At 40.1% G+C, this 14023-nt stretch overlaps 1 pseudogene; it reads left to right on the forward strand.

Annotated features, from left to right (window-relative positions):
• The first annotated feature begins 598 nt into the window (after positions 1-598).
• On the forward strand, positions 599-1457 carry LOC123801356 (elongation factor 1-alpha 1 pseudogene; annotated as a pseudogene).
• Positions 1458-14023: the final 12566 nt, after the last annotated feature.

Genomic DNA, 14023 nt, shown 5'->3' on the forward strand with positions numbered 1-14023 from the left:
TAAACCCACACATATATGGTCAATTAATTTACAACAAAGGAGCCAAGAATATGCGATGTAGAAAGAACAGTCTCTTTAATAAATGGTGCTGGGTGAACTTGATAACCATACACAGAAGAATGAAATTGGAGTCTTATCTTATACCATCCACAAAAAATTAATTCAAAATGGACTAAAAACTTAAGCATAACCTGAAGAAAAGATGAAGAAAAATCTCTTTGACATTGATCTTGACAACATTTCTTTTTTTTTTTAATTTGACATCAAAGCACAAACAAGAACAAAATAAATAAGTGGGACTACATCAAACTGAAAAGCTTCTGCATAGCAAAAGAAACAATTAGCAAAATGAAAAGGCAACCTATGGAATAGTAGAAAATATTTACGTATCAAATATCTGATAAGGAGTTACTATCCAAAACTATGAAGAACTCATACAACTCAATAGAAAAAAAGAATATCCAATTTAAAAATGGGCAGAATAACTGATGAGATATTTCTTCAAAGAAGACCTACAAATTGCCAACAGATACATGAAAAAATGTTTACCATCACTAACCACCAGAGAAATGGAAATCAAAACCACAATGAGAAACAATTAATTGTTGGTGTTAACAAAATGGATTCCACCAAGCCATGCGACAGCCAGAAGAGATATGAGGAAATCATTAAGGAAGTCAACACCTAGGTTAAGAAAATTGGCTACTATCCTGACACAGTAGCATTTGTGCCAATTTCTGACTGGAATGGTGACAACATGCTGGAGCCAAGTGCTAACATGCCTTGGTTCAAGGAATGGAAAGTCACCTGTACAGATGGCAATGCCAATGGAACCATGGTGCTGGAAGTTCTGGATGACATTCTGCCAGGAACTTGTCCAACCAATAAGCCCTTGTTCTGCCCCTCCAGGATGTCTACAAAATTGGTGGTATTGGTACTGTCCCTATGGGCTGAGTGGAGACTGGTGTTCTTAATTCTGACATGGTGGTCACCTTTGCTTTAGTCAATGTTACAACTGAAATAAAGTCTGTTGAAATGCACCATGAAGCTCTGAGTGAGTTTCTTCCGGGGGGCGATGCAGGCTTCAATGTCAAGAACGTATCTATCACATCTATCTTTCTCCTTCTCCCTCTGCCCTTCCCCCTGCTTGTGCTCTCTCCCTGGCTCTCTCTCAAATAAATGAAATCTTAAAAAAAAAAAATGATCTACCAATAGAAACAGTTGGCTTCATGACTCAAGTGATTATTCTGAACCATCCAGAGCAAATCAGTGCTGGATATGCACCTGTGCTAGATTGTCACACAGCTCACATTGCTTGCAGGTTTGCCAAGCTGAAGAAGAAGATCGATCGTCATTCTGGAAAAAAGCTGGAAGATGGCCCCAAGTTCTTGAAATCTGGTGATGCTGCCATCATTGATACAGCTTCTGGCAAGCCTATCTGTATTGAGAGCCATTAGTTTTTAGTTAATATTTTTTAATGGAAACAACTTGACGAAAAATCTGTCACAGAATTTGAGACCCATTAAAACAGAAGCTTAATGAGGAAAAAAACTACAATGAGATATCATTTCACACCTGTTAGAATGGCATGACAAAAGATAACAAGTGTTGGTCTTGGTGCTTGATTTTTTTTTTAATTTGACACCATAGGAAAGGCAACAGAAGCAAAAATAAACAAGTGAGATCACCTCAAACTAAAAGGCACAGCAAAGGAAACCATTAACAAAATGAAAAGGCAACCACCCAATGGGAGAAAATATTTGCAAATCACATATCTAATAAGGAGTTAATATCCAAAATATATAAAGAAATAATACAACTCAGTACTGAGTTGTTGGGTAGAGGATCTGAATAGACATTTTTCCAAGGAAGATTTACAGGTAGCCAACAGGTACATGAACAGGTGCTCAACATCACAAATCATTAGGAAAATACAAATCAAAATCGCAAGGAGATATCACCCCACATCTGTTAGAATTGTTATTACCAAAAAAGATAAGGAATACAAGTGTTGCTGAGGATGTGGAGAAAAGGGATCGCTTGGGCACTGTTGGTGGGATTGTAAACTGGTGCAGCCACTGTAAAAAAAAATTATGGAGGCTCCTCAAAAAATTAAAAATAGAATTACCATATGATCCAGTTATTCCACTTCTGGGTATTTTTTCAAATGAAACAAAAATACTTATTTGAAAAGATATCTGTACCCCCCGTGTTCTTTGCAGCATTATGTACGATAGCTAAGACATGAAAGTACCCTAAGTGTCCATTGATGGGTGAATAAATAAAATGTAATACACACACACACAGAGGAGTATTATTCAGCCATAAAAAGAACGAAATCCTGCCATTTGCAATAACATAAATGGACCTTGACAGCATTATGCCAAGTAAAATAAGCCAGACAAATACTGTATGATCTTACTTATATATAGAATAAAAAACAAAAATAACCACAAACCCCTCTGAACGCATAAATACAGAGAACAGATTGATGGTTGCCAGAGATGGCGGTCGGAGTTTGGGTGAAGTGGGTGAAAGTGGTCAAAAGGTACAAACTTCCAGTTATAAAAAAAATAAGTCCTGGGACGTAATGTACAGCATGGTGACTATAGTTAATAATACCGAACTGCATATATGGAAGTTGCTAAGGGAATAGATCTTAAAAATTCTCATCACAAAATAAGTCAGTCAGAGAAAGACAAATACCATATGATATCACTCACATGTGGAATTTAAGAAACAAAACAAACAAGCAAAGGGAAAGAGAAAGAGAAGAGGAGAGAGAGAGAGAGAGAGGGAGAGAGAAGCCAACCAAGAAACAGACTCTTAACTATAGAGAACAGATGATGGTCACCAGACGGGAGATGGGTGGGGGATGGGTGAAATGGGTGATGGGATTAAGGAGTGCACGTGTGATGAGCACTGGGTGTTGTATGGAAGTGTTGAATCACTGTATTGTTTACCTGAAACTAACATTACAATTATGTTAACTAACAGGAATTTAAATAAAAACTTGAAAAAGTTCTCATGACAAGAAAAAAAAAAGTGTGGTAATAGATGTTAACTAGAGTTATTGTGGTGATCGTTTTGCAATATATATCTAATTATTATGTTGTACACATGAAACAAATATAATGTCGTGTGTCAATTATATCTCAATTAAAAAATAAAAAAGAAAATCCTAAATAAAAAGAGTAACCAGTTAGATAAGGTAGGAGAACGCATTAAGAAAGGGTAGGAACATAATATTATAGACATGTCCTCATAAACAAAAAGTTATATTTCTGGATTATGTGATTGCATTTGTCAGCTTTTTTAAACTTATTTTTCTTGATTTCTTTTCTTTTCCAAAATAAATATTCACCTTTTACCTGATTTTATATTCATATATTTGTATTCTTTGTTTTTTCTTCAAAGAGGTCTCTCTTCTGTAAGCTTTGGGTCCTGCAAAACCTGGCTCCAGCCCTGTTTGTCTGATGTGAAATGTGGATTTTTTTGAAAAGGCTGTGGTATGAGGAGTGATCAGTGCTTCCTTAATTGTTGTAGGGTGGGAGAGAACAAAGAATGCTGATTGATACCAACATAAAAGTAATGTGGTTTTTAACGTCTTTAAAATATCTTTATTGTTTTCTAAAATTAGAAAAACATAACTCAAACTATTTAAAAAATTTAGATAATACAGAGGTAATATAGCAAAAACAAATAAATAAAAGTCCCTTTTCCTTCGTCCCAGTCCCCTAGAGTTAACTGCTTATTGTTTGTTGTGAGTTTCTTTTCAGTTTTTCCATGTATGTTTATATAAATAATAGCATACATATGTTTGAATGTACAAATATATGTGCGTATGGATATATATGTGTGTATGTCTATCTACAGCTCTCTCTTTATATATATACATCAGCATATATGTACATTTATAAGTCTATTTAAAAATGGAAAAAAATTATAACAAAAATTAGATGATAAAATTTATGTTTTTCTATCTTCTCATTTCTCTGAGCAATGTGGTATGCACCTCTTTCCATATCAGTAGGACATATATCTACCTTATTCTTCTTAGATGTAAAATATAGATCTAGTATAATTTAACTAATCCCCCTTAATGTAGACATTAAGATTATTCTTATTCTTTTCTTATTATAAGCAACACTGCACTAAAACTCATACAAACATCTTGGTACAAGTTTATGAGTGTTTCCGGGATCCGATTCCTAGAAATTAAATTTCTGAATTAAAGGTTATGGACTTGAATATCTCCGTTATTTATTACTAAATCATCCTTTCAGAGTGGTTACCACCTCTTGTTCTGAATAGGGCCAGACCATGATACGTGGTTGTCCCCAACAGGCTAAGAATGTAGAGCCTAGCATTTTTTAAGGCTTCTGTTCTCTTCTTGAGGGGGAGGAGGGCAGGTTCAGCGATGTGGGGGAAAGGGCAGAGAGGCAGGGTCCCTGCAGCAGAGCTCTGTTTCTTCCCCATGTCCTGACCAATTCTGCCCTGGTGCAAACTGGCAGATCCACTCCACAGATCAAAACCCCTGCAGTTAGCTGGACCCCCCTATCTCAGGAGGCTGCTTCATGCACATCTGATGTTATTCAAGCATGCTTTTGAGGGGATTTCACCTCTCATTTCCTCCTTTGCGAGAAGTGATTAAATCATTCCCTGTAACTACATTCACTAAGCTCTCTGAGATGGGTTCTTATACACCTAATTTTCTCCGTGTCCTTGTATTTCCAAGGCTGCCGTCCTGCAGGGAGCTCGGGGAGCTCCCTCACCTTCTTTGCCCCATTGCCCATCGCCCATCACAGCACCTGTGCGAAGAGCCCCCTTTGCCCAAGGCACAAGGTCAAGCGTTGCCTCGCAGCTTTCCTTGCAGTCTCCTTCTTGCTCACGTGCTGACTGTAATAATTTCTGTGGATTGTTACTTTCCCTCTAATTTCTCACAGCCGGGTTCCTGGCCCACCAGTCAGTTCTGCTCTGAAGTTTCTTTTCCACAAGCGGCACCTCGGTCTAGCGCCTTGTTTAAATTCTTCCGTATTTCTTTGGATATCTTCCTATTTCCGTCCCTGGAGGCACCACAGGATCTACTATCCCCAGCTGTCTATCTTTTGTCATCCAACAGTGAGAACCAAAGCAACGAGCTAGCAGACCTTCATTGCCAGGCTCAGCATTTCCAGCTTTCTTCGGTAAATATAGATCAAGCATGGTAAGTGGAATTAACCACATACCCTTTTTGAAGGCCGTCTTTGATCTTCAAAATTACCATATTTATTTTACCACCCTGCTTAGCTATTGCAGTGTGGTGGGAGGAAATGTTTAAGTTTTAAGTACTTGAAAGGCTTTTCTGCCAGAGTCAGCAGTGACTTGTCAGGCAAACAACGTCTGAGGAGGGGCTTTGAGTTTGCCCGCCCTCGTGTGATCAGGCACAGGCTTTAACATGGGAAACTGAGAAAGACTTTAGAGCAAAGGTATTTATTTCATGGCTGTATATGGGTCTTTACCTGCCAATAGGTACTTAAAAAAAAAAAAGCCTCTAAAAAAAGAAGATAGATACATACCTCTTTCAAAGGGTGGAATCAGAACTGTATCAGCCAGGCTAGTAGGACTGGGGAGAGGCCAAGGTTAGTGGTTGGTAATGTGGCTACTGGGCTGTGTGCTCATGATAGCCGGGGTGGAGCGGACAGTGTGATAAATGAATCATTGACTCTGTGGTGAAACAGTCTGACCAGTGTCTCAGATTGACAAGCCTCCCACCAGTGTGCTATGGATACTCATGTGCAGAAAATCAGTTAGAAGGATAGCTCGTCACAAGGAAGGCAGCAGTTACGTTGATTTGTGTTTTACAAGAGGGGAAAAGAAAGTTCTTGAATTTCCCTTTTTAAAAATAACTCTGAGACTGAATGGAATTCGTTTATGTTTATCTGTTTCATCAGACCACGAACTTCTTGAGAATAGGTTCTGTCTTTTAAAGAAATCTTTTTATCCCAAACTCCTGACACCGTGCCTATTAAATAAATGTTAGTTGGAAAGACCAGGCACAAACTAATTATAAAAGAAGAAATCCATTCATTCATTCTGCTCAGCAAACATTCAAGAGCCACTATGATGTGCTGGGTTTTGGGCATTCAGATGAATTAGAAATACCAGTTTGCACGGGGCTCACAATCCAGAAGAGGAGATGGACATTGTTACAGGTGGCATAACAGGCTGAACAAGAAGAAAGGGAAGGGAGTGGCCAATTTTACCCTGGGGGTGGGTAGGTAACCTGAGGCGATGCTTTAACTGGGTTTATTTTTAAAGGTTCACTTAAACATGATACACACATAGTGCACATAGTATACGCGTGTCAAGCGCCAGGCGGAACAGTGTGATGGAAGGAGCACTGCTGCAGAGTTTGCACAGCTGAGTCCCAGAGCTGCTTCCATGTAGCTGTGAGGCATTAGACAAATCATTTAAACTCTCTTGGCTCTTGCTCTTTTTTTTTTTTTTTTAAAGATTTTATTTACTGATTTGTCAGAGAGAGGGCATAAGCAGGGGGCGTGGCAGGCGGAGGGAGAAGCAGGCAGAGGGAGAAGCAGACTCCCTGCTGAGCAAGGAGCCAGATGGGGGACTCGATCCCAGGACCCTGGGATCATGACCTGAGCCAAAGGCAGACACTTAACCGACTAAGCCACGCAGGCATCCCGGCTCTTGCTCTTTGATTTATAAAATGAGGTTATTGGAGCAGGGAAGGAAATACCTGGTGAGGAGCATACTGTCAACCCTTCCTCCTACACATATAACAGAGATGACATCTTCTCTTGTGAGCTCGTTCCCAGTCTTTCAAACAGACACTGCCAGGTAGCCAGAAGTGATACTGAGATGAAATCTATTTTCTCTCCCTGAACAAGATCATCTCTAAGGCTTGTGACCTAAGCTATGAAAACACATATAGAGCTAAAACTCAACTAGCCTCATCATGGATCACTGAATACCCGAAGTCAATTGATTCCCTTTCTTTTCGATATATTTTCTCCTTCCATTTTTTTCTAGACCTATTAACTTGCCTAAAGTTAGTGCTTCCAATTTCCATGCTTTTCCTTTGAAGGGAGCAATTAGGAGCAAAAAGAAACATAGAAGACCTGAAAGGTCTTCTACCGGTTTTGTCAGTTAGGTATAAATGAGAGTTGCCCACATGGAACGCCTGCCCTGCAACCACAGCCAAGACCCTAGACACGACCAGACTGTGCTTGTGCTGAGAATTTATAGTTACACCTGCACCTGCACCTTATAGCCACGCCTATACTTCGACCCCAACCCCTACACCTGCACCTATACCTGTGTCGACCCCAACACACGTACCTATACTTACACTTATACTTAAAAGCTCATGTCCTTTTTTTTTTAACCCACTGATTTCCAGACAGAGGTTGTCTCTTATTGATACACAGAGAACACTGTAGCAAGTTCTATTGTCTATTGTCAGATTCATAAGCCAAAAAAAATTCTTTCAAAAACTACTGGAAACCAGTCATGACCAGACATGTGAAACATCTCACCAAGAGCAGGGACAGAACATTAAAGACATACAGCTTGGACCATGAAAGAAGCACGAGACAGGATGTGAACTCTCTTCTACTGGAAAGAGTGTAATGTAGAAAAAATAAAACAAAACAGAAACCAAAAAAAACCAACAACAACAACAAACAAACCCCATCAAAAACAAACCCTAAAACCCAAGAACAACAGCAACATGGTGAGACTTGCTCACCAGGCACAAAGTCAGGTGCTAGACGAACCTCAGAATAGTCAAATAGTCCAACTGTCTAGAATATGTGGTTTCTGGAATGCATGAAAAGTGAAAGGTCAGTGTTCTATTAAGATAATTGTCTTTTTTCAGATTCTGCTTAGACTTGTTGAAACCTAACTCTTTCAACACAAATTTTGGTAAGATTTTCCAAAGGAGGGATACTCTTTCTGCTTATTCTAATAGCTCTCCTCATCAAAGTGGCATTCTGGATTGCTTCATTTCATAATCACAGGTCAGAGAAGAAGCCTCTCCTGATATCTGAGATCCTCACTGGAGATTTTTGGTAGAGACACAGAGGTGCTCTGGACGGACTATCTTCCCTGAAGAGCTAATGCATCGCTCTCCTTACACTGGGTATTTGCCCTCACATAAGACTGTTTTATTTTCCACCCAAAACTTATTGATAGCTGAAATTATTTTATCTTTTTGTTTCCCTTTGGGGTGGCTCCCTGTGGGGGATGAGTGGGGTGCCAGTCTACACTGCAAGCTCATTTTCTTTGGCCCACAGAAGGATATACACCAATCTTGAATCTGAATGTTTTTAGGCAGAAACTCTCCAGCTCGACATAATAATCACCACTCCTTCCTGTCTCACGCTTGGCTCTTCACACATCTGAGTTCTCTGCTTTGTGCAGGAAGGCAAGTGAATGTGGGGACTGTGGCTTCCATATAGCAGGTCTCCTGTGGGCCCTATAACTCCATGGAGTGGGGACCTCATGTGTACTCCAGTACGTATGATGGCAAACATTCAACAAGTATGTGTTCACTGGGGTATAAAGTGAGAGGCTTTATTTTTTGGCTCCTTCTGACTTGTAGGTCAAAGGGGGGGCATCTTACCCTTCTCATGCTTTCACTTTCTCACCTGTAGAAGGTTTGAGTGGTTTAATATATGTGGAATTGGAAGGGAAGTGAGCAGAGGCCCTGTTAAGATTCTTTTAAGATCCCTGATCAGTACTCACCAGACAATGAGGAACTTCCTTGCAGGCAGGCTTTTGTAGAGAACGGAGCTGCCTTCTTAGATGGGGAATAAAGCTTTATAAGTCTCAATATTGTAAGGCCCCTGCCCATGAATGATGAAGTCATGAAGAATCAATCTGCATGCTGAGCAAAATTATACTCCTCCACCTCCAAAGATATCCACATCCCAATGCCCCAAATCTGTGAATATGTCACCTGACATGGCAACAGGGACTTTATAGATGTGATTGATTTAGGGCCTTGAGATGGGGAGATTATGCTAGATTAACCATTCAGGTGGGCCCAATCTAATCAAAAGTATCCTTATAAAAGAAAGAAGGAGGCAGGAGAGTCAGAGTCAAGGAAGGCTATGGGAGGGCAAAAGCAGAGATCAGTGATGCCATTGCTGAAATGGGCCATAAGCCAAGGGATGTGACTGGCCCATAAAGTCTGGAAAAGGCAAGAAAAAGATTTCCCCCTGGAGCCTCCAGTGAGAATGCAACCCTGTCTGTGCCTCGATTTCAGTCCCATGAGACATGTGTCAGACTTCTGACCTTCAGAGCTATAAGGTAATAAATTTGTGCTGTTCTAAGACACGATGCATGTGGTAATTTCTCACAGCAGCAATAGGAAACTAACACAGTAAGGCTGTATTACTGAGCATCTGTTGTGAGTCAGGAACTGCGCTCTGTTCCCAAAATAAAAGGTAGACATGATCATTAAATATATTTTAGTAGGATAAGAAAATATTAAAGAAATATTTATAAACAACAGCCAAGCAACAAGAAGTATGAGAAATCCTACAACAGAGACATTTGGGGTGTTATAAGACCATTAAACAAAGAGAAACTTAGCCTAGTTTGGGGTGACTAGAAAGGGTTACTTAGGTTGAGATCTGAACAATGGGTAGTAATTAGCTATGAGAAGAGATCCAGTAAGAGTGTTCCAGGCATAGGGAACAGACTAGGTGAAGGTCCAGAGTGAACATGGGACACTCAGGGAGAAGGAAGATCCAGTGAAACTGGCATGCTCGGGAAGTGGGGAAGAGAGGCAGGAGATGAAGCTGGGGAAGTAGGCCGTTCCAGGCAGTGTAAGGCTTTGACGAGCACATTAAGCTCCCGCTAAGATTTTGGACTTTGCAGAGAAAGACAAATACTGTATGATTTCACTCATATGTGGAGCTTAAGACAGAAAACAAATGAGCAAAAGGGAAAAAGAGAGAGAGACAAACCAAGAAGCACTCTTAACTATAGAGAACACACTGATGGTTCCCAGAGGGGAGGTGGGTGGGGGGATGGGTGAAATGGGTGATGGGGATTAAGTAATGCGCGGAAGTGGTGAATCACTATATTGTGGCCTGAAACGAATACAACACTGTATCTTAACTAACTGGAATTAAAATAAAAACTTAAAAAAAAAGATTTTGGACTCTGTTTTTCAAAACCATAGGAAGTTTTTCCAAGGGCTGCTAGGTGACAGAACTAGATTTTCTGTCTACTCTCCAGGTAGTTGGAGAGACATTCTGGCAAACATTTTTCGAGCTTATCCATACCCTCGTCTCTCTTTTCTTTCAGAAACAGAAGGCTGTCTCACTTCCTTATCTCTCTGCAGGTAGGTGGGGCCAGTTGACTACTTCTGGCAAACGAGCTGTGAGCCAAAGTAACGCGTTCTTTCTAGGTTGACACATGCAGGGGTCAGTGTGAGACCCTCCGGCATTCCTTTTCTCTGTCGTGTCACCCAGGGAGACCGCAAGTTTACATGTTGCAGCCGAAGGATGGCAGAGGCATCAAGAATCTAGACTTCTGGGCCCTGCATGGGGGCTTTGCCCCAAAGGCTCCTGGACCTGCAGCAGACTTTGAGCTAGAAATAAGCAGTCACTGTGTTAAGCCCTTGATGTTTTGGTGTTGTTATTGCATAGCCTTATTTTCCCTGATTAGTTGAGTCATCTAATACAGTGTCTCCTCAATCATCAGCGTGAACCTGGGGGACAAAGAATCTTGGATCCCAACCCAGCCTGTTCTGATACAGGCCCAGGAAGAGCCAGGGAATTTATCAGTACATGTCATCATAGCAACTACTGATTCTACTGGTTTGTCCTGTGCCAGGATTATCAGACCTGGCCATGTGGCCTGGCCTGCCTGTGTATAGCATATGTTATTCAAAAAAAGAAAGGAAACATTAATGACCATTGTCATCTTGGGGATCCGGGGACATCTTTTGAGATAACAGTGTACTTAGGAATGTCAGAGGAACCCGGTGTATTAATTTGCCAGGGTTGCAGTAACAGAGTACCATGGACTGGGTGGTTTATACAACGGAAATTAATTTTCTCATCGTTCTGGAGGCTAGAAATCTGACCTGAAGGTGTTAGTTTCCTCTGAGGCCTCTCTCCTTGGCTTGCAGATGGTGTCTTCTCCCTGGATCTTCCCACGGGCTTCCCTCTGGGTGTGCCTGTGTCCTACTCTCCTTTCGTAAAGACAACGGTTGTACTGGGTTAAGGTCTATCCTAAGGGCCCCACTTTTTAAAGACTCTATCTCCAAATACAGTCACATTCTGAGGCACTGGGGGTTAGGACTTCAATGTATGAATTTGGGGGACACAATTCAGCCCATAACACTGAGCTTTAAGGAAGCACCATTATTTTATGAAGCCTGCAAAGAGAGGACCTTGACTCAGAGATGGGGGTGTTTCTAATTAAGAGAGGAGATACACGGTTTACGTGGTGAGGAGTGTGATTCCCATGGGTCTCTTACAACTTAGGGAAACTTGCATTTCCTACAATAATTTTGTGTAGTCAACGTACTACACAGTGTTTCATGTCCTGCTAGGCTGGAGATTACATTCCAGAGGAAGTTAACAAAGAAACTTTGTATTTGACGTTGAATGAATATCCCAGGAACGAGTGGAGAGTCCTTGAAAATCTTAGTGTCTTGCTTTTTTTTAAGCAAATATAACAATCGGGTGGTTTATATTGAAATGCTTGCACACATGCATATACTTATATTTTTAACTTTAATTTTAAAAAGAGCTTTTGCCCATTTGTCTGTTCTCATTGTTTTTTATGTTCGGAAGGATCTAGAATACAATTATTTTCTCCTGAAACTCTCTTCTATTTTACAGAGAAGGGAATAACTAGTCCAGTACTTCAAAGATTTTAAACACATGTGGATTGTTTACTCCCAAGGTTTATAACTGTGACCTGTTGCATCGTGTGAATTTAATCAGGGTATCCTCACCCCATGAGGAAAGGGAGACCGGGAAATTGAGGGGACTGGGGGAGGCCACTTTGTCGGCTAGAGACAGAGCCAATATTATAGCCTGTGTATTTGAATGCTGCCCCTAGAGCTGGGTTCCAGACATTTCGCAGCAGGAGAGATTTGTGGCCTATTTATAATATAGTTCAAAAAGTCTGTTGAATACATTTAGGGGTTTCAGCAGATTTTCAATTAAATGGGAGACAGTGTTCTGTTGTAAAACACCAAACGACCAAACAAAAACGAATGAGGGGAGCTTAGAATGCAGAGTTGGAAGCAGTTTTTATTGCTTGCTTCTGTTCAGACCCCTACTGGGAAGAAGACTGTCAGTCAAGGCCGGCTAGGTAGCGCTGCAATAACAATGAAAAGTCTCAGCGTCCTAACACAGCAGGTTTACTTTCTCTGTGGAGATTCCCTATTTGCTGAGTGGTTGCCATCATAATTTCTCTTGAATGTAGTTTCCTTTAACATTTTGAACATTTATGAAAGCTATTACTGTAATCACCCAGTGCCCATCACAAGTGTACCCCTTAATGTCCATCACCTATTTCCCCATCTGCCTGCCCACCTCCCCTCCGGTAACCATCAGTTTGTTCTCTAGAGCTAAGAGTCTGGTTATTCGTTCGTTTCTCTGTCCCCCCTCCCTTTTCTTGTTTGTTTTGTTTCTTCAGTTCCACATATGAGTGAAATCATACGGTGTTTGTCTTTCTCTGACTGATTTATTTCACTTAGAACATATTATTTGTAGTTGCTTTGAAATCTATATTTGGTAAGCCCAAAATCTGTGCCCATTCAGAATCAGTTTCTTTTGACTGGTCGGTCTATCGATCGATCGATCGATCTATCTATCTATCTATCTATCATCATCAATCATCTAGCTATTTATTCGAGTGTGGGTCACATTTTTCTGTTTTTTGCATGTCTGTTTTTTGTACTTATGTCTTACAATGTTTGATGGGGAAATTAGACATTTTCATAATATATTGTAGAAACCCTGGATTTGGTTTCATAATCTGACGCCTCTGCTGTGTACAACCATTGATTTTTATTTATTATTAGTACGGGTTTCCAGGAGTTGCCTTTGTGTCTATATGTTAGTGGTCAGTCAGTGATATGTCGAATTTTATCGTTTTTTTCAGATATGATTTGCTGACTATTTCATGGTGTCAGAGCTACTAGTCTATCCAATGGTACTTTAAAACAATTTTTATAATTTTTGCTAGTTTATAGAAATATAATTTTTCTTTGTATGTTGGTCTAAATTCATTAGGAATTCTAATTCGACATCTAGTTTCTTTTGGATTTTTTCAGACATAATTTGTGACTAATGGTTATTTTTAAAAATTACCTTTTATTTCTTTTTGTTGGCTTATTTCACTGGCTAGTACCTCCAGTACAATGTTGCACTGAAATGCTGGAAGAGTATCTTTGCTTCATTTCCAGTCTCAGGGGCAAAGTTTTCAGTATTTCCCCGTTGAGTTACGTTTGCTATAGGATTTTTGTTGAGTATTCTTAATTACATTGAGGAATTTCTGTTCTCTTTGGTTTTTAGAATTTTTTTTTTAAAGATTGTATTCACTTACTTGACAGAGAGAGAGAGAGGGAAGGAGCACAAGCAGAGGGAGCTGCAGGCAGAGGGAGAAGGAGAAGCAGGGTCTCCGCTGATCAGGGAGCCCAATGCGGGGCTCAATCCCAGGACACTGGGACCATGACCTGAGCTGAAGGCAGACGCTTAACCAACTGAGCCAACTAAGTGCCCCGGTTTTTAGAGATTTTTAAAAAATTATGAATGAGTGTTGAATTTCATCACATACTATTTATGGATTCATTGATATTATCATGCTAATTTTGAACATGAAACATTGCATTCTGGAATAAATTTAACTTGTTGGTAATGCATTAATTTTTATATGCCTCTTGATTCAATTTGGTCGTATTTTGTTTAGAGTTTTTGAATTGACATTCATGAAAAATTTCTTCCTCTCCCCTTTTCGAGAACCTTACCATGTTTTTGGTAATAAG

The sequence above is a fragment of the Ursus americanus genome, chromosome 2 (genome assembly GCF_024610735.1).
Source record: "Ursus americanus isolate L20-20 chromosome 2, mUrsAme1.1.p, whole genome shotgun sequence".
In the NCBI taxonomy this organism is placed as follows: domain Eukaryota; kingdom Metazoa; phylum Chordata; class Mammalia; order Carnivora; family Ursidae; genus Ursus; species Ursus americanus.